Below are 19,085 nucleotides of genomic sequence, written 5' to 3' on the forward strand. Positions count from 1 at the left end.
CTGTACTGCATACTTTAGAAAGCAATGGTCATGGTGGGAATGCAATGATACTTCCATCATTCCAAATAAGAGAGTAGCTGGAAATCTTGCAAATGCCTACTTAATATTCTTGAGGGAAAAATGTAGTCATTGATGTACAAAACTACTATAGCTCACTCCCCAACACCACACAGTACCCTCGTAAAGGCACAAATAAAGAATTACCTTCCACACTGTCTCCCTAAAGCAAGTTACCATACAGAAATGCATTAAAGTGTGTGTTGGATAATTTTACCCCCAGTGAACCCAATGAGTACACTCAGACATACAATACGTGTACACAATGGCAGTAGCACTATTTTCCACATGATACTTAAAAGAGAAAGTACTAAGTATGAGGGTTCAAAACTATACTCAGTAACCTCTGAAACCACAAAGTACGCAAGTGAGTCACTGCCTCTCAAAGAATATGCATACAAATTCTATACATATGGAACTATCCCACGTAAAACCATAGTGGTATACCACCACTTCAGAATGCACACAGATGTGAAAGTAGCAACATGCATGCACAAGCTTGTAACCCTACCCTACAGGAATGGGACACTGTAAACAGTTAGAATACCCCACCTGGTGTGTACATTAACCATAATAGTATAATGTTATTTGCAGCATTACAACAACCCAATTCAACCTTCAACAACCACTGTGCTAAAAACATATCCTCAAACACTTCCAAAGTATGAGCAGTTAGAGTACGCTACCAGGTACGTAACTACTGTCACAATTCTGTAGAAGCACAGTACAATGCCACAATACTTGCAAAAATGTAACGCTTACTTCTGGTGCCCTGCAGGAGTGACTGGTCCGGACTGTTCTAAGGCGTTGCCCCTCACTCGTGTTTACTCTGCATTGAAGAATACCCCAGCCACTCTCTTCCCCAGCGGTCTGTCTATTGCTTGACCTCCAGAGGACCGTGAGGCTGGGAGGGACCCGGATGAACTTGGTTCCTCTGGAAAATGGTCTTCGGGTGATGTGGATAACCTAAAGGTAAGTGTATGCATTTAGTATTGGTTTCTATTGCTTTCTCTCCCTCCTTCCGTCTCCTCCCTTCCCTGAGGTAGCTGGCTGGCTGGCATGTTGCGGCTTTTTGCTCACCGTAATGAACTGAGGACTGAAGCCCAAGGTTAGCTGGTAGGTATCCAACTCCAGTTACTTCACTGAAGACTAGTCGTCCAGACAAGCTGCAATGCACTGGATATGGATGATGAGCAGGTAAGTACTGGTGAGGCCTTATTCTAGATCTTTCCCGCTTCTCAATGTGAAACATAGCTTGCATGTACAATGTCTTTGCTGATGCGTTCAATATTAATAGTCTCTTTATTTCGGCACTTTTAGGCAAAACACAACCAAGCTGTCTGGAGCTGGAACCTGGATGCAAGTTAGTCCAAGTTAAACCGGGTACGGAAACTGGGAAGTATGTGGTATTTACTATTGTCGTTTTCTGATTTCAGGTTTGCAGGAGCTGCGATTACTGTGGACAGCAGAGGAAGGACTGGAGACACCAGGTGAAGGTAAGGATCAAGACCGAACACGAAGCAGAAGGCCACCGGGGCAAGTAGGTCTTGAATTCCGGGTCAGAATGCTACAACTTTGCATAGGTGCCGATTGCACATGCAAAATAAACAGGAGCAGTAAGCGTAACACTGCTCTGTTAGGAAACAAATGAAACGCTAAGCGCAGGGTGCGGTCCGAGGCATGGTTTTATAGCCACGCTGTGCCATGTTGGGTTCCACAGTGGGTTCCTCTTTGGCAGCCATGTTGGGATGGGTTGCTGCCTTGTTCCATATACGCCTCTGCCAGGCAGCCATCCCACAAACCAATCGGGTCCCTACACTGACCCATCTGGCTTGTACCAGCACCGGAATCGTAACAAAAACACCATCAGCAACCAAATGCACAAAGAAACAGTGCTGCAAAAAGGAAGCAGGTAAAAAAACACCAACTGCTATACTACGCCACCCATCCTACAAACATGTATATGCCAGAAATCCTAAACCATTACATTTCCTCCTACTTCAAGAGCACACCTCTTTGGTGTAACCACTGCAAACATTACTGTAAATCATTGTGCAACATAGCAGGGAAGAAATTTGGAAGTTTTGTTTTTTAATCCAGCATGGATTTTTTTTTTCACAGACCCAATGATTATCCAAAGAAACACAGGAACTGAGCACATTCCACACTTCACTGGTTCAAAGTATAGTACGTATGAAGTAATGGTTATAAGGGTCCATAAACTAAATAAATATGTGCAATGTTGTGGACTACAGAGTAATGAAATATCTGCTCTAACATATTCTGTTCTCTTCCCCACAGATAATGCAGCAATGAGTACTACAACATTTCACATTCCATACACAAAAAACAATACAGGCCCTCCCCCATCCAAACAGTAAATATGAAGTTATTGCTATCATACTTCTGTACAATGTACACAGTGCAATGTGTGCACTTACTTCTGCAATGCACATAGCAATGCCACAATTTTCAATGTACACCTATAAAACGCTACGCAGCTTGTGGCTATGCACTACCCGCTTCACTACACCCAGTACAGTTGTACAGACTCCAGACATGCACTCAATATTGTATTATATTGTAGACCCTGCCCACAACTAACTACAGTCCCAAACATGTCCATGCTCCAAGACAGCAAACTGTGTACGATGGTCCAGCCACCTACGTATAATGATCCAGGGCACCTACAGTCTGCCATCGTCCACCGTTACCTTGTAACACACTGCACATATAAATGTTCCTTAGCGACTGTAAATGTACATCTATGCATTCAGTGCAGCATGTTTACGGCACCAACATTTCTCCTTATACCTCCTACTAACTTCACCATAATGACACTACTACCATTCGGAAATCCATGGTACAATCGAAACAAGTTTCCGCCTGGATCCTTTTTTCTTTTCCAGCATCATCTCTGGAAAGCAAAACCTAACATACCTCTCGTTCAACAGAACAATTACTCATTATAAAACAGCCTTGAGTGGGAAGCATGATTAGCGCCAAAGGCAGACATTGTATGGAATTGTATTTAAAAAGAAAAGATAATTTATAGTTGCTCTGCCCATGTGCCCCAGAGGTAGTCTGCAACGATTAAATACGCTGTACCCTGCAATTTGTTGTGCACCCAATACAAGCATGGAAATTGCCGTATTTATGTAAGTATAACTTTACATCACATGTGTATTAGCATTACAATCTATTAGGCTATAGTTCTGTATGCATAATGATGAATTTAGTTTACTGCACAATTTCTCTTGTATTGTATTGTATTGTATTTTATTTATATAGCGCACCAAGCCGTTAGGCATCTGGACGCATTTCTTACATTGAAGAGGCAGAGTAAATGACATGTACATACAATGGATATATTACAAAATAACATAAATAGATGTATTTACAAAAGGAACAACAATGGCCGCAGCACATTGGATACTAGGGGGGTATGGTCCAGTTGACCAATGTAAGGGAAGGAATATACAGAAGGATGAAGTTCAATACTGAAGTATGAGATTCATTATGGTCGGAATTACCAGTCAGGAGATTCAGAATGTTTAAGCCAGGAAACTACCTGACTTCTGAAGGTGTTGAATGATGGTTCGGCTCTAGAGTGTTCAACAGTTAGGCTGCAAGGACCGGGAAACTGCTGCCAACTGGCTTTAAGAGCTTGAACCTAGGAATGGTCAGGCAGTAGGCATATGCTGCTCTAGTGGGTCGGTCCGACGACTTCCAAGAGAATTTGTCACAAAGGTACTTAGGTGCTAAATTGTGTAGGCATTTTGAAAGTGAGTGAGAGGGATTTGAGACTGGTTCTTTGGGCAACTGAGAGCCAATGTACACTGTGCCTAAACTCTGTGATATGGCAGGATCTGGGGCTATTAGTAGCTGACCTGAGAGCATTATTTTGGAAGATCTAAAGCTTTTTTAGGTTGTGTTTGTTAGTTCCGAGGTAGAAAGCATTGCAGTAGTCAATTTTGGATAAGACTAAGGCTCTGGCAAGCGTAATGTAGTTACCTGTGGTCCAAAATGGTTGAGCTTGCACGTGTATGCAGTGTTAGAGGCTGTAGCATTAATTTGTCTTGTCATAGAGGTGGAGGAGTCAATGTAGATACCTAAAGTTCATACATCTTTAGAGACTCCAAACTGTTGACGTCGATTTTGAAGGTATTGAATTTTTTGTCAAATCTGTTGAGTCTGGTTTGAGTTCCCACAAGGAGCAACTCAGTTTTATCGTCGTTAAGACATAGTCCGTGTTTGGCCATCCAGGCTTGGATGATTTGGTAGATGTCGTTTAGTCGCTTGGAGTCTAGGTTGTAGTCGCCAGAGATGTGAATCAGGATTTGGGTATCGTCAGCGTAGTTTGTGTAAGTGACACCCTGTTGGTCTAAGTCATCGAAGAGAGGCTTCTTGAAAAATATTGCAGAGGGTATGTGAGGTACTCCGCAAGTGACAGGGACTAGGGTGGCTGTGGCAGAGGGAGAAAAATCTCTAGTGGTTCTGTTATTTAAGAAGGACTGAATCCAGGAGGTGGTGTCGATCAGTGAAATGTGCTGCAGGAGAGGGGTGTTTACAGAGGGATTTGTGGTCGACCAAGTCAAAGGTCGCTGATAGGTCTAGTAGCACAAGGAGTGCCAAGTTGCCTTTGTCTTTTATGCACTCAATTTGGGTTACTAGATGTAGCAAGGCTGTCTCTGTGCCGTGTCTGGAATGGAAACCGGATTGGCGGAGTTCTAGTAAGTTTCTGCTTTCCAGGTAATACTGGATCTTTAAATAGGCAGCTCGGTCCCGATATTAAGGAGAAATGGCACAGTTGTGATGGGTCTGTAGTTTGTTGGTATGTCAGCATCTACGGTGGGTTTCTTTAGAAGTGGCATGACCCAGGCATCCTTCAGGTTTGTCGGTACTGTGTTGGTTGTGAAGGAGGCATTGATTACGGTTGTGATAAAGGGTAGAAGTTCTTTGGCCGATTCTTTGATAATTGAGGCTGGGCGGAGATCGCCTAGGCATCAGGAAGCTTTTAGGCTCAGAATGATATTCTCTACATAATTTGTTCTGAGGGGAGAGAATTTGAACAGGTCATGTTCTACAAAGGGAGGTGTTTGGGTAGTCTGCTGGTCGGTGTTGGTCAGGCATGCTCTCTTTTTCTCTATTTTGGTTTGTAGCAACTCAATTTTGTCTGAGAGCTGACTGAATGTTGGTGCACCAGGTAACGTCTTTGATGCAAGTTACAGCTGAGGTCGAAGGAATTTCGAGCTTTCTAAGGATGCTAAATAATTCCTTAGTGTTCGATTTAACTTTAGAGATGCGCTCATTGTAGGACTCACTTTTGGCTAGAACAATTGCTATTTTGTAGTTAGAAGCGGCTGTTAGGAAGGTCTCTTTGTTAGCTACTGAGGGGAGGTTTTTCCAAGAGGCTTCCGCCACTCTTTTATTCTTCGGCAGCATTTTCAGGTGTGGGGAGAACTAGTTGTTTAGATGCGAGCCTGGTTTGGCTTTCTGCATTTTTAGAGGTGCTAACATGTTGATGTCGTTCAGGATAGTGTTGTTGTAAGAGTCCACTAGGGTGGTTGGGTCGGAGTTAAGGCTGCCAGGATTAGTGATAGGCTTGAGGAGAGGAATACATTTTTCTACGGTAAGATTACGCATGTTTCTAGAGAGTCTGGGGGGTGCCATAGGTTTTTCTGAGTTGGGGCAGTTGGTGTCCTGTAGTGAGAAGATGATAGTATGATGGTCAGACCAAGCACAGGGGTGGTTCAACAGGGTATTGGTATTGCATTTGGGGTCAGTGATCCAGTCTAGTAGACTGCCTTTATCATGCGTTGGTTGGGAGATGCGTTGTGTGAAGCCTAGCTCTGAGATACTGTTGGTGATTAGGAGTGCACAGGCATCTTTAGGGTCATGGAGACCTCGGTTAAGGTCTCCCAGGAGCATTACTTGTGAGCTTGGTTTTCTTTTAGCTGTGAGGAGAAGGGTTATGTCATTCCCGAAGGAAGATAGGGGGCCTGGCAGTCTATACATAAGATGGATGGTTATAGTTTGCCTAGGTGTCATATGAAGCTTGATGTTGAGGAGCTCCCCTGAGGGGAAAGTTAGCGTGTGGCCATGCATTAGTCCAAGTGAGCTTTTGCGATAAAGGCAATGTCTCCGCCTTTGGATGAGGCCCTGTCCTGCCTAATGATGGTGTAATTGTCTGGGATGGCCAGAGAAAGCAAGGGACCAGAAGTGGGCTGGATCCGAGTTTCTGTAATGGCTATGAAGTCATTACACAGTATGCGGTAACCATGGCGCTATTAGTGCCATGGTTGCCACCGGTATTTTACCGTGTCTGCCTTGGTGGATGGCGGAATTACCGCCCTACTCCAAGGTGAGCGGGGGCAGTAATTCCCAATTTACCAAGGCACTTTCCCATTCCCATTTTTGCCCCCATAGGGCTCAATGGGAATGGGGAAGGAGCTAATTACGGTACCGCAAATTGCGGTACCGTAATTAGCACCAAGGTCCCTTTGCGTGCCCGTTCCTTAACGGCTGCTAAAACCAGCTGTTGAGGTCGGGTCCGGCAAAGGGACCTCATAGTAGGGCAGTAAGGGTTTACTGGTACCGGTGCCCTTACCGGGACCGGTAAACCCTTACCGCGTTCCGTGCCATGTCTCCACCATTCCCTGTACATTGTAACTGTGATTGTACTTCATTTTCTTGCCATTCTTCCCCAACCACCTGCAAATCTGGACACAAAGGACAAGACGAAAAGGGAACGGAATTCGCCCTGCTCACTCATGCAATACTACATTCCCTGTTTTGCCTTTACTATGCCCTTTCTCACAATTACCAGTTCTACCCACCCCCATTGTATTGAAAGTATTAACAGCCAGAGGTGCACACAGCAGTCAAACGGGACACAAACTTGGACGGGTCACATTTCAATGTTGCAAGTTTTATCAAAACAGCTCCTGCATTCTCCTGCAATCCAAGAGGACCCCCATGAGTTTTTTTAACACGTTTTTCCTTTCGGCACACACAGCGACATTGTGGCGTGGGTCTCACAACACTCGCTAGCTCTGTCATTCTTTATAAAAAGGAAACACATGGAAGGAGCGTCTGGTGGGAACGTTTGAAAGACATTTTGCTTGTGTGGAGTTATACAAGGACAGTATCACGTACAAAACAGCGAGCAAAGCAGTGGGTTTACATATCACGCTACTCAATAACACACACTACATGGTCCATGAGGCAGCCACCTATTACAACATCCTTCCCGCAAACTCTTGTCATGTACGCTGCCACTAATAACGCCTAATTACATCTATTCTTATTCCTGTACCGTCTTAGATACCTGCCACCTTACTGTGCATGCCACAACTTCCACATTCCATCAGACGGGTGGTGGACCAAGCATATCGAGATTACCATAAGCAATGTGTTTTCCATTGTTGTTATCTGGGCTGACCGATATGGGCCTGTATGTCCTTTTGCGGTTCCAGCCATACGAACCAACCTGCAAATGTTTTTGATATAAGGCATCACAGAGGCAACAACTAGTACCTTCTGTACCTTGCAAATAAAATGTCTTCTTCGACACAGGCCACCAAGGATCATTCATTTTTCCTTTTTCCACTTTGCCAGATGACTACAAAAGTACAGAAGTGCACACTGGATTTTGTTTGCAAAATAAAAGAGCGGTGATAGCGGCCATCTTACACGTTCTCATGATCATTCTGTAGCAAAATAAATCTCTTGCAACAATTCACAGTGTTGGTCGTAAAGTATGGAATGTTCTGGACCTGTATGCTCTGTGTGCACATGTGTGCTTTTGCTTTTGTTTATGTTGCTACTTTCCGGAACGAGGTGCTCACACGACAGAGTGCGCTACCCTTGGCATGCACGTAACGAAAATACCTGGAGTGCACACCATGAGCAACGATTCTCCACAACTGAAGTCCGCTATGCCAGTGCTTGTTGCGATGGTTTATCGTGCACGCAAGTATAGGTAATGGAAGCGATGCACACATTGGAATTGCACACAATAAGAATGCCACCCACGTGCGTTGGCCATCTCAAGAAGTATGCAAAAGAAAGCTAATATTCAGATGGCCTGCCATCCTGGATATAGCGGGACTCATTGGTTGATGGTTTTGTTCAGCGCAAATGTATGTGGGTCGGTCTGTACATAATCCATTCTTTAAATGTGTGCTCCTTAGTAACGTGTGCCATTTCAAAATGTCTTTCTTCACTTTCAAAGCACAGAGTATTATCAGGGGCACACCATACCAAACAGAAATAGTGGCATGTCAGTCCGTGAATGGCAACAAGGCCAATGACATGCACCATATGCAAGTACAGGCACTGCACCCCACCTCTGGTGGTGTACCAACTGCAAAATATCCTCCACACCCATTCTGTTATGGTGACCACCCACAGGAGAGATGCATACCTCCAAGAGTGTACGCTAGATTTACATATCAGTATAGGAATGGACCCAAAGAAGGCAGCATTCTGAAACCTACTTCCAACCAGTGGCCAGACTGTTAGTTCCAAGGGCCCTAGCCACGAGGCAGTAGGGGCTTGCCAATCCAAACACAACATAGTACACCGAATGAAAATATCCCAATATCATCTGAAACACTCTGCCCATCCCCAATGGGCTCTGAAGGTAAGTCGCCTGTGCAGGTACCCGACAATGATTTATGTGTGAGCAGCAGCGTAAATGGTCCATATCTCAAAAGGGTGATGGTAAAAAAATCCTTACATGTCCCAATGTCGTACTACACTCCCTGAAGGGAAATACTGGCATATCTCACCACTGCTTCTGTAGGAAGTCAAACATGTCCTCCACAATGATTCTACAAATGTGGACACTTACATACTTAAAAGTGTGTGGGATGTAAGAATGTATGGTTATAATAACTTATCCAAATGAGATAAGGCAAAAGTAATCCAATCTTTATGCATATGTGTGCAATGCACATACCTATAGCACTGTTCTCCCATACATGACCACATTGCGTTGTGGGGGTTGTGGCCAAGGCCTAGCCTCTTGGGTACATGCAGAGGCCTATGGCCTCCGCCCATGCACCCAAGAGCCTAGTCCTTGGGCACACCCACTACAAGGCAATAGAGCCATGCATGGGAACATGTGGCAACGTAGCTTTCCTGGCCACAGGTAGGTATGGGTATAGTAATGAACCCAAACATGGAACATTCTCAAACCTAATTCCAACCAGTGGCCGGACTGTTACCTCTGAGGGCCCTAGCCATGCACACAAGGCAGTAGGGGCTTTGCAGGCACAACACAACATAGTACATCAACTGCAAATATCCTCATAGTGCCTCCGAAGCACTCCCCATCCCCAATGGAGCCTGCCTGCACTCACCAAAGAATGATAGTCACCTGTGCAGCTACCCGCCAATGAAGTATATGTGAGTAGCTGCATGAATGGTGCATATCACAAAACTTTCATGGTATAAAATCCTTCCGTGTAGCAATGTCTTACTTACCATCCTGAAGCAAGGCTGTGCCTAATCCCTAGCCTCTTGGGTACATGGGGAGGGCTATGGCCTCCGCCCATGCACCCAACAGCCTCGCCCTTGCCCACAATCCCTACATGCCAATGGAGGCATGTATGGGAACATTTGGCCACGCACCGTACTTGTCAAACCTACCACTGCCAATGACAGCCCTATCCCCCGCCACACCACAATGGAAATCCACAAAGACAACATAAGCACTGACACCCCTAGCCAACAGCATAATACCTTTTCTTCACATCATCTGCAATGCAGTCCCCGTTCCCAATGGAGCGCCCATGCAGTCGACACAGAAGGTTGTCGCCTGAGGAGCTATCCGCAAATTGCTACATTGCTCGCGTACACCCCTCACACACCACTGTCTTCTTTGACCTAAACACTTTTATCATATTTTCCGCTTTTCACGCCCCCAACCTTTTCATGCCCTCTTTTACCCACCCGATCCTGCAAACCATGTTTAGCAACCCCTTCCGAGACGGTGAAATTGCTGCAGTGCTCGCGTACACCACCATGTTCTTCGAACTAATAAACACATATATCATATTTTCTGCTTTTGCCTCCCCCAACATTTTCATCCCCTCTTTTACCCTCCTGATCGTGCAAACCATGTTTTGCAACCCCTTACGGCGCGGCACTATCCTCTGATACACCATGGCGGCATTTCCCCAAAACTTTGACGCACAGCACGCTTCCCTCCAGCCAACAACCAGCCACATCCACAGTTCGCCGACAGCACGCCGTACTGCAAGCCAATGTGCCTTCTGTCCGTGGAGCAAACAGGGAAATGGGTCCGCAGAGCGGAGCCAGATATCACTCATTTTTTTAGATGTACATTTCAGTTCTTTCCAACAAAAGTACTGGTCGGATTTCCACCAAACACACAAAAGCTCACCTTCTGCCCCAAGTCTCCTCCCCTGCCGCAAATTTGGTGCAAATCCGGCCAGCCGTTCGGCCTGTAGTCGTGCGCAAAGTTTTCGCCCATTCAGTCTATGGAAAGAAAAAATTGGGCCCCTCCCTATAAACTTTCCCCCCTGCACAAAACATCAACAAACTTGCCGATACAATCCAGAGAGGGCCATATACTTGTTTTGCAAAGTTTGGTGAGGATTCCTCCACGGGGAGCGCAGTTATAAGCCGCCGACAAAGTGGTCTTCCTATGGGTTTAGCAACTTAACCTTAACTACACGGCCGCTACCGCGGGCTGGGTAATACACATATACATATATATTAGACAATGAGAGTGAAAATTGTCAGATGTCACTTGGAAATCCAAGGTGGAAGACACAGCGTAGTGGAAAGCTACCCATCTATAACTGTATGTTACACCCTTCCAAGTCCTTTTACCTCCCCCTTGGTTGTCCCTATGGAATAGCCTTGCAGGGGGTGGAAAGGGGAGGATCGAGAGAGCAATACAAAACATAGACCTCCAGGTTGCCTCTCCCCTCACTCCATGGAAACAGAAAAAGGAAAACAAAATGACCTAGCAGAGAGAAAGGTATATCCCCCTGACATGATGTCATAGCAGTTCATCCTTGGCTCCCCTCCTTTGCACTTATGTCCCTTGCCCCCCACCAGCACCAGTGCATTCCTTGCCTCCCCCCACTATCCCTACCTCCTGCACTTCTTCACTGCACTTGCATGTCCAAATACCACGAGGCCTAGTAGGACCACAGCTGTATATTTACTGTTTTGCCAATATTTGTGTTCTCCTCTGTTCCCTTCCAATTTAGCCTTGTGCGCATTGAAACACAATTCTGCTGTATAAGCGCCTAACAAATGATCAATAAAAAAGATTTAAAAAAAACAGAATTCATAGAGGGAAATACCTGCTGATGACTTCCTAAGCCACACCAAAACATATAGATAAGGTGCAGAAAACTGCAACGAAATTCTAAGGCTCCGAGGCATCAAAATCGTACTGCTGTTTTATTTGTATTAACTTCCAGATATTTTGACTTGCTGGGCACCATAGATCCATTCGGCTTTATGTCTAAGAAGCACGATATTAGCAGCTCACATTTTAGTATTTTTACTCCACCCCTCACCAATATTACTTTTATGAATAATTTCTGACATTGTGCACACTGTTTTTTTCTGGCCTGCGATGTGCATGTTTGCAAAGCAATTTTATATGGTGCATGTTTTTGGTGATTTGAAATCAGAAATAAACTTGATGTTTAATCAGAAATACACACGAACGACGCTTCTAAATCAGTGGTAAAAACATTTTTTAGGGAAAACGTTTGCAGAGAGACAGATAACTGTTGCAAGGTAACAACTACAAACTTATTTAAAACTTTAATTTGCGGTGTTCAGTCCACCTGCGTTGACATTTGCGCAATACTATCTCCCAAAACTGAAATATGAATTTTAAAACAAATCTATTGTCCGTTTGTACTGCCCTTTGCATATCACATCGTAATATATACATGCCTAAGAAATGACTAATGTACTTTCTTTGCAGTTTTAATAGTGAAATAGTATGATGTAGGTGTGTTTATTTGTACAGCTTATTAGAGGATGTGGTCAGTGTTGATATGCCAGGTGGAAATGTAAGCACTGGGCACTTGCTGTGTTTCTCTCATCTCAGCGTGTTGCCGGATTTGGTCAGGGCCGGGTCTGCCAGGTGGAAAGGGTACAGAGAGTTCCATTTGGCAAAGCACGAGTTGGGCAAAAGCCCGGGTACCATTGCAGGACCAGGTCAGTTGTGCCTCATCAGTCAAAAGGTTGTAAACACTGATGTTTGCACCATTTTGACCTGGCGAGTCGAGTGCTGGGCAAATACTGAAGTGTCTGTGCAGCTAATTGCCAGCTGTAGTTTGTGTTGGCAAGCCGTGATTTCAAAAAGCGGGAACAGCTCATTGTGTCCAGGTCCGCTCTGCTGGGTGAAAAGGGTACCCATACTTGCACTCACGATATGAAAAGAGTTATTTGTAAGATCATCAGCTGCGACTGCCATACAATTAACACCCTAGAAAACAGCTTGCCCATGGGAATAGCCTCACTTAAAACACAAGATGGGCAATGATCTCCATTTTGATTTGGACCAGTCTCAGTCCTACTAAAATAAGACCTTTTGCATATCACCAGCTCATGGAAGAACATAGGTGTCTGTATTGTCCTATCAATGCAGTGTTACTAAGTTCTCATTGGAAACCGTGCTGTCGAGGTAAATTAAGCATATTTAACGTGACGCTCTCTTCTTATTTTGAGACTTTTGAGAATGCTGTAAACCATTAAAGCTAAAGAATAGGCCTTGAGGCATCTAACTGTCTCTGTTGTGACCTATGGCTATGGGAGAGAGGCTTTCATGCACCCAGATTATGAGTACTTTCTTCTTGTGAGAAACCAGTGCGCAGTCAATACTTGCCCACGGCTGTGCACTGATTTGCCAAGCGCCTTGCGGCACGTTCCTAGCTGCACCGCTATGGCAGGTTTTGCACTTCATAAAACTTCATAGAATAATACATTTAATAAATCAGACAGGGGCGTGACCGATGAGGTGTGTGGTTTATGTGTGCCTTCTTGAGTGAGGAAAGCCTCTGCAGGCACTTACTCATTCACTTATTTTCCTATAAGGCTTAGCAGAGTCATGCGAGCAGTTCAACGGGCCCATTCTACAGCTCTTAACTGGACCTTGTTGTTTCCTAAAGCGGGAGATCTGGCAGTATGATCTCCTTTGCATACAGGGATGGCAAAAACAAGTAGGGAGTAGATAGCTGGAATGTTTCCTCTTTTGTGATTATGTATGCACCTATGGGATTTATAAAGCACAAACCTATCTGGGAAGAAGAAAGGGAAAGTAACCCAAAACCCAGCTAAAAAATCATTAGCACTGCACCACTTTTCAAGAGAAAATAAGGTTCATTACATGCAAAACGTTCTCAGATGGTCCCCTAGAAATTAACTGACAAAGAGCTCCCTGATTTTTCAAAGGGTTACATCTTTTATAGGCTGAGAAGCCATATTTCACAATACTAACATAATAATGAGTTAAAACATAATCCTGCCACCCTCAATGACTAATGCCTATAGAACATGCAAATCCCCCCTGTAGTCGCTGGTCCGATTGGCCACATCTAGGGCCTCATAACGAGTTTGGAGGTAGCCATGGTGCTATTAGCTCCATGGCTTCCTCCAAACTCGGGTCCGGGTTCTGGGTCCGGGTTCCTTCAATGAGGAATTACCGGGCCACTCTAACCTTGGAGAACCCAGTAATTCCTCATTGAAGGAACCCATCCTTACCCCCATAGGGCTCAATGGGAATGGGGAGGGAGCTAATAACGGGCCCGTTAACAACGGGCCCGTTATTAGCTCCCTGGTCCCCTAGTGGAACTCCTAAAGGACGTCTGGTCTGACCAGATGTTCTGAGTGGGTCCCGCTAGGGAACCTCGTAATAGGGCGGAATGGGTTTACCGGCACCGGCACCATTACCGGCGCCGTTAAACCCATTCCGCCCACCTCGTAATTAGGCCCCTACTCTAAACCCATTCCCCTAAATAGGTGGTCCCCTACATCGTCACGTTCAAACCTATGTACATGATTGGAGGCTTCCTATTATTGATATATTCGTAAATTGAGATCATCACATGATGTGCACTCCTCGTTCCAGATGTGATCAAAGTAAACTGGCGAGCCCAACTCTGCACTAATAGACAATAGGCCTTCTCATTAACACAGATGCTGTGGCACACACAAGTTGCCTCCCCAACTTTTTACTTAATTCATTGGCATCACCTCTGCTCCTCCTATCCCAAATCATGAAACGTTCCTGATACAGCTCCCCATGATCTCCTTCAAAAACTAGGTGTCCAGTAATGCTGTGACCAAGGCACCAATCTTTAGTCTGAATTTGGAGGATTTTTTTGCTTTTGGTTCTGTGTTTACTTTTAATTCATATGGGATGCCCGTTCTTTGGGTGGGGCAGTAGCGCTCTAAATCTCCACCTTGCCCATTGACATCACAGAACCTCATGCCCTGCTCCCATGAATTTGTCCTTCAAAAGACGCATCCCTACCAACTATCACTGCAGCCCACATTCCGTTCCCACCCTATTCGTGCTCTGCAGCTGGATACAGTTAGAGTGTATGTGTGCACTGTGGGTGACTCTGACCTCAGCTTCTCCTCTGGGGAACGGGAAAGGAGATTTGTTTTTGGAGCTAAACTACACAGAGCCGCAGCTCCACATCAGGGCCTGCATTCTATTCTATTCTGTCTAGGCCCTGAATTCCAAGATGGTGATATTTCTGCCATGTTAACTCTCTGACCTTGCTCCTCTCACGGTATCTTTCTGAATCCATTTTTTACCTGTGTCAACTCGTCCAGCACCTCACTACAGTCGATAACTTCAGAATACATCAACTAAACACTGGGCTTCTAATACTGCCCTACCTATAACTTCTATAACCGTAACAGTAATACATGTGTTGCTCTTTCTGTGTTGCTATATGTGAGCATCTAATATCTGTGAATCCTACCAAAAAAACAATGCCCATGCCTTTCGCTGCTCAAACCTCAACCTAGTTCCACAATATTTCATACAAGTAGGCCTTTCTTAGCCTGAACCTTTTTTTCCTGCCTGGGGCACTGTAGGTGCATCCCAAATTACCCGCTATAGTTAATACTCCATTAACTAACCCTGCTGCCCCCTTCCTCCAATGCTCAACATCCTTGGGTAGCCATGCCTTACACATGTGATGTAAACTGTCCCTCTTTTGCATACTCTTCCAGGGTACCAGTCATAAAACAGCACCCTCCATCTCCTGCTAAATCAACCCAGCACTCAACATAGTTCTCTGAGTCCGGTGGGGGTGTGGTCAAAGTTCCAAGGCGTTCCAGGGCACACTCTATCTTCACCATCCTTGGTCTTACAGCCCATCCCATCTATCAGTCTGGAATTACTTGTGTTTTTTGAGAGGAGGAGCTCTACCCATCCTGATCAACACCATCATCATAGCGCTCTTCGTCAATGTCTTAGTACAACAGTGCGCCAATCATTTGCATTCACACCCACGTCTTTCTCCATGGCAATCCTCAAATTATGCAAGGCCCCATCGCATGGGACAAGGAACCATTGTCGGCATTATATGGGGGTATGTATGTGCAACAAGACAGACCAATTTTCGTACCTATGCCTCCTTCCGTAGCTGTGAGCAAATCCAGAACATATCTCTTCTGGAGGGTCATGAGCCTAATTGCCCTTAACTTGTTTTTTATCGAGTTGAGGCTCTGCTCGGTCTGGTTCACCATCTGAAGCATCTCCCACCTGGTGATCTGCAGCCATTTGGCATTTACTGCAGTCTGGCACTAGGACGAAGGTAAAGAAAATCTCAGTTTTTCTAAATAGGCGATATTGATATGGAATCACCTCCAATTTCTCAGAAGTGTCTTTGGACAAATAGTTTGATCTCTTCTGATGACAAATTCTTGGTGAGCGACGGGCATGCCTACCAGATGGGGGCTTAGCTGGTTTCGGAGCCGGCACATTTATTACTGACAGATGAGAGTCAGGAACTACCAAAACCACAGTGTAGAGTGGTCAGTGAGCATACGACACTCCATGATGGTTGAAGGTGTAACTATGAATATTGTCCACACACCCAGTACACAACCATCAATGCAGCTGTACCTTCAGTCAGATCTAGGATAAACAATGTCTTATTACAGGTGCTGTTGCTCCTATAGGTTTGGTGCCATTTCCTCAGAAGCAAAATTAAAATTCAGCTACCCTTCGTACTTTGGCTGGTGTTTCACTTAGCTCAATCCATATTAGTTTTGGCATATAGCTAACCCAGGTCTGCCACAATTCTGGTTCATGTGTGCCAGCACATATTCCAGAAACACCAGTATGCCGCCGTTTGCACATCTCACTATTCCTGCAACCCATCTATTGTTAGAAAACAATGCTCCCTTCATCTTCAGCAATGGTCTTACTTTACATCATGCTTGTTCTTTATTCTTGGCACATTCTTCATTATCTATGTCCATTATCACTGCTTGGACAGTGTGCCCATGGAAAATACGTTATACTCTGCACAGGGCCAAGTGTAGCAGACACTGGGCTGTAGGAGGTTGCATTTCTTGAGGCATGAACTGCTTGGGTGTACCCATCCCATGAGTTATCAAAGAGCATACTTGGCAGCTTTCATTTGAGCTCTCCCTCCCGACTTCGCACATGTGATTATACCACATGTCCGTTTCGGGGTGTTGCACATCAGCTGCAGTGTCAATGATTATCCCTTTGTATTGGTTGTACTCTATCTCTTCAGTTTCCCTCTTAATTTGTCTTATCCACAAAGATACATCTGCTTCATTCCCACACCCCCCTTTACATGCCCCACTATATAAAATGACTGCACAAAAACAGCATAGTTACTCCACAAATAAAACAACATATACAGCATAACATATCTATTAAACAATGCTTGCTGTTTTGAGCCTGCAGAGGGAGAGAAGAAACAGACAACAATTGAAGAGGGAGACAGGATCCTGGGACCCCCACCACTGCACCTGGCCCAGTAAATTCATGACAAGACGGAAGGCCCAAAAAGAACGCAACCACCCATTCTATTTCGGATGAATCCAAAATGCACCAATGATTGACAAATACACTGAGAGGTATCCTCTCAGCCAGCCATACAGACCAAGTGTGGTACAAATGTATCCATGCGTGAGTGAAGAGCCGAAGACCATGGTCAGAGACACCTTTATGAACAGCCTGGACTAAGCACCAAGAAGCCATGATGCTGACATCATTAGAGACACCACAACACAGCAGCGTTAGACATGAAGTACACGTGCAGTCCGCACTGCACCACACAAACACACACTCGAATACCTGAAGAACATGAATGCACAGTTCTATAGTTAGAGGACAGATACATATAGATACTGTCATTGCTTTACTATTTTGCCATTAGCCAAATGCAGTAACTCAAAAACCGCAAGGCACAAGAGATCCAGAGGGAGCTTGCTGATGCTTAAAACCAATAATCGCATGAACATACTTGCGTATATATGGAACCTGATCAAACCATGTATAGCTAAGCCATAGGGAATGTAGTATAACATGGACAAAGTAGAAACCGCATCATAAGGTTTAGTAACATTACAGCAGGCCTCAAATCATTGAGCAGGAGACGAACTGAGCTGATTCAGGCTGGACAGAGAGCAAGACGCGTGAGACAGGGCCCAGAGACAAAGTCAAGAGATATAAAGACCATCCAATCCCCCGACGGCAAAGGGACCAGCTGCAGGAAAACAGAATAAATCCTTATAATTAGGAGCTGCAGAGCTCGATTTTGTGGTCTCTAAACACGTGGTGCAGCCGAATGGAACAATGGACATTCTTCCAGGGTAGGAAGAAGAAGCCAGTCCCAGCAGCAAGCCGCATATTGCTAAAATTGTTGCTACTGTTAAGGGAATATTCTCACAAGGCAAAGGTGGTGTACACAAGTTACAATACAGACACATAATCATTCACATTACCTTGAAGAGGTACACTGCAAGCTGAGAACTCAACTGAGTCCCAGGCCTGGGGGAATCAGCTCTAGTCAATCACAGTTTAGCACTCCAGGGGTGGGTAGCAACGGGCGAGAACAAATGGTAAACCCACTACTCTGCAACAATGTAATAGAACATTGGGGATGGAACAGACCAGCCACCTGACATGTAAGAGCCAATAGCATAACCTGTATAGGTGACCATATAGGTTATTAGACTCCTGACGGCCAATCCCACACAGCAATAGGAGTAGTGACATAATTTTACAATAAAACTGGCTTGCAGGCCAGGAGAAGCCGAGAAGTATTGGGATCCACCTGGGTTCTGATATCGATCCCTGTTGGTTTTGTCGGTAATAAAGCGCAGTTTGAACTTGCCGCTAGCTGAGTCCTCCGTGTATACTGGGGAGGGAGTTGGGCTCTCCAAGTCCGCGGACTTCCAGCATCGCCTGGCATACCTGGGAGTTTGTCCCAACAACTTGGTAGCAGAGCTGATGGTTCACTGCATCAGCCCGGCACAATGTCTCCCCGCCGCTGAACCTGAGAGGCTGCAAGACACTTGCATATTTCGATAAGGCGGAGACGCGTACCCCGTGGAAAGGCTGTCAGGACCCAGCTTGGAAATCATCCTGCCCAAAGTCAGCGAGGAGTCCAGGTAGACCAGGGCGGGGAAGTGAACACCTTCTGGGGACACGGAAGCCAAGCACTGCCAGCAGACCAGGGAGTGGTGTAAGAATTGACTCAGTCGAATTGCAACTGTGGTGTGAGGGACGGTATTGAATATTGTGGAATATTGTTTAGTATCGTTGAGTAGTGTCAAAGTATTGTTTAGCAATGTTGAAGTGAGTTGGGACAGGAGCGGAGGTAGGTTGTCCTTTTGAAATGTCTACATCACATTCCAGATTTAGAGGTAAACAGTTCTGGTGAATAACCTAAACTATTGCTTTGAGGACACGGATAGTATATACTGGAGGGAGAGCCCAAACCAGACTCAGGACTAAGGGC

The sequence above is a fragment of the Ambystoma mexicanum genome, chromosome 4p (assembly GCF_040938575.1).
Source record: "Ambystoma mexicanum isolate Mex_15411 chromosome 4p, UKY_AmexF1_1, whole genome shotgun sequence".
Lineage (NCBI taxonomy): Eukaryota > Metazoa > Chordata > Amphibia > Caudata > Ambystomatidae > Ambystoma > Ambystoma mexicanum.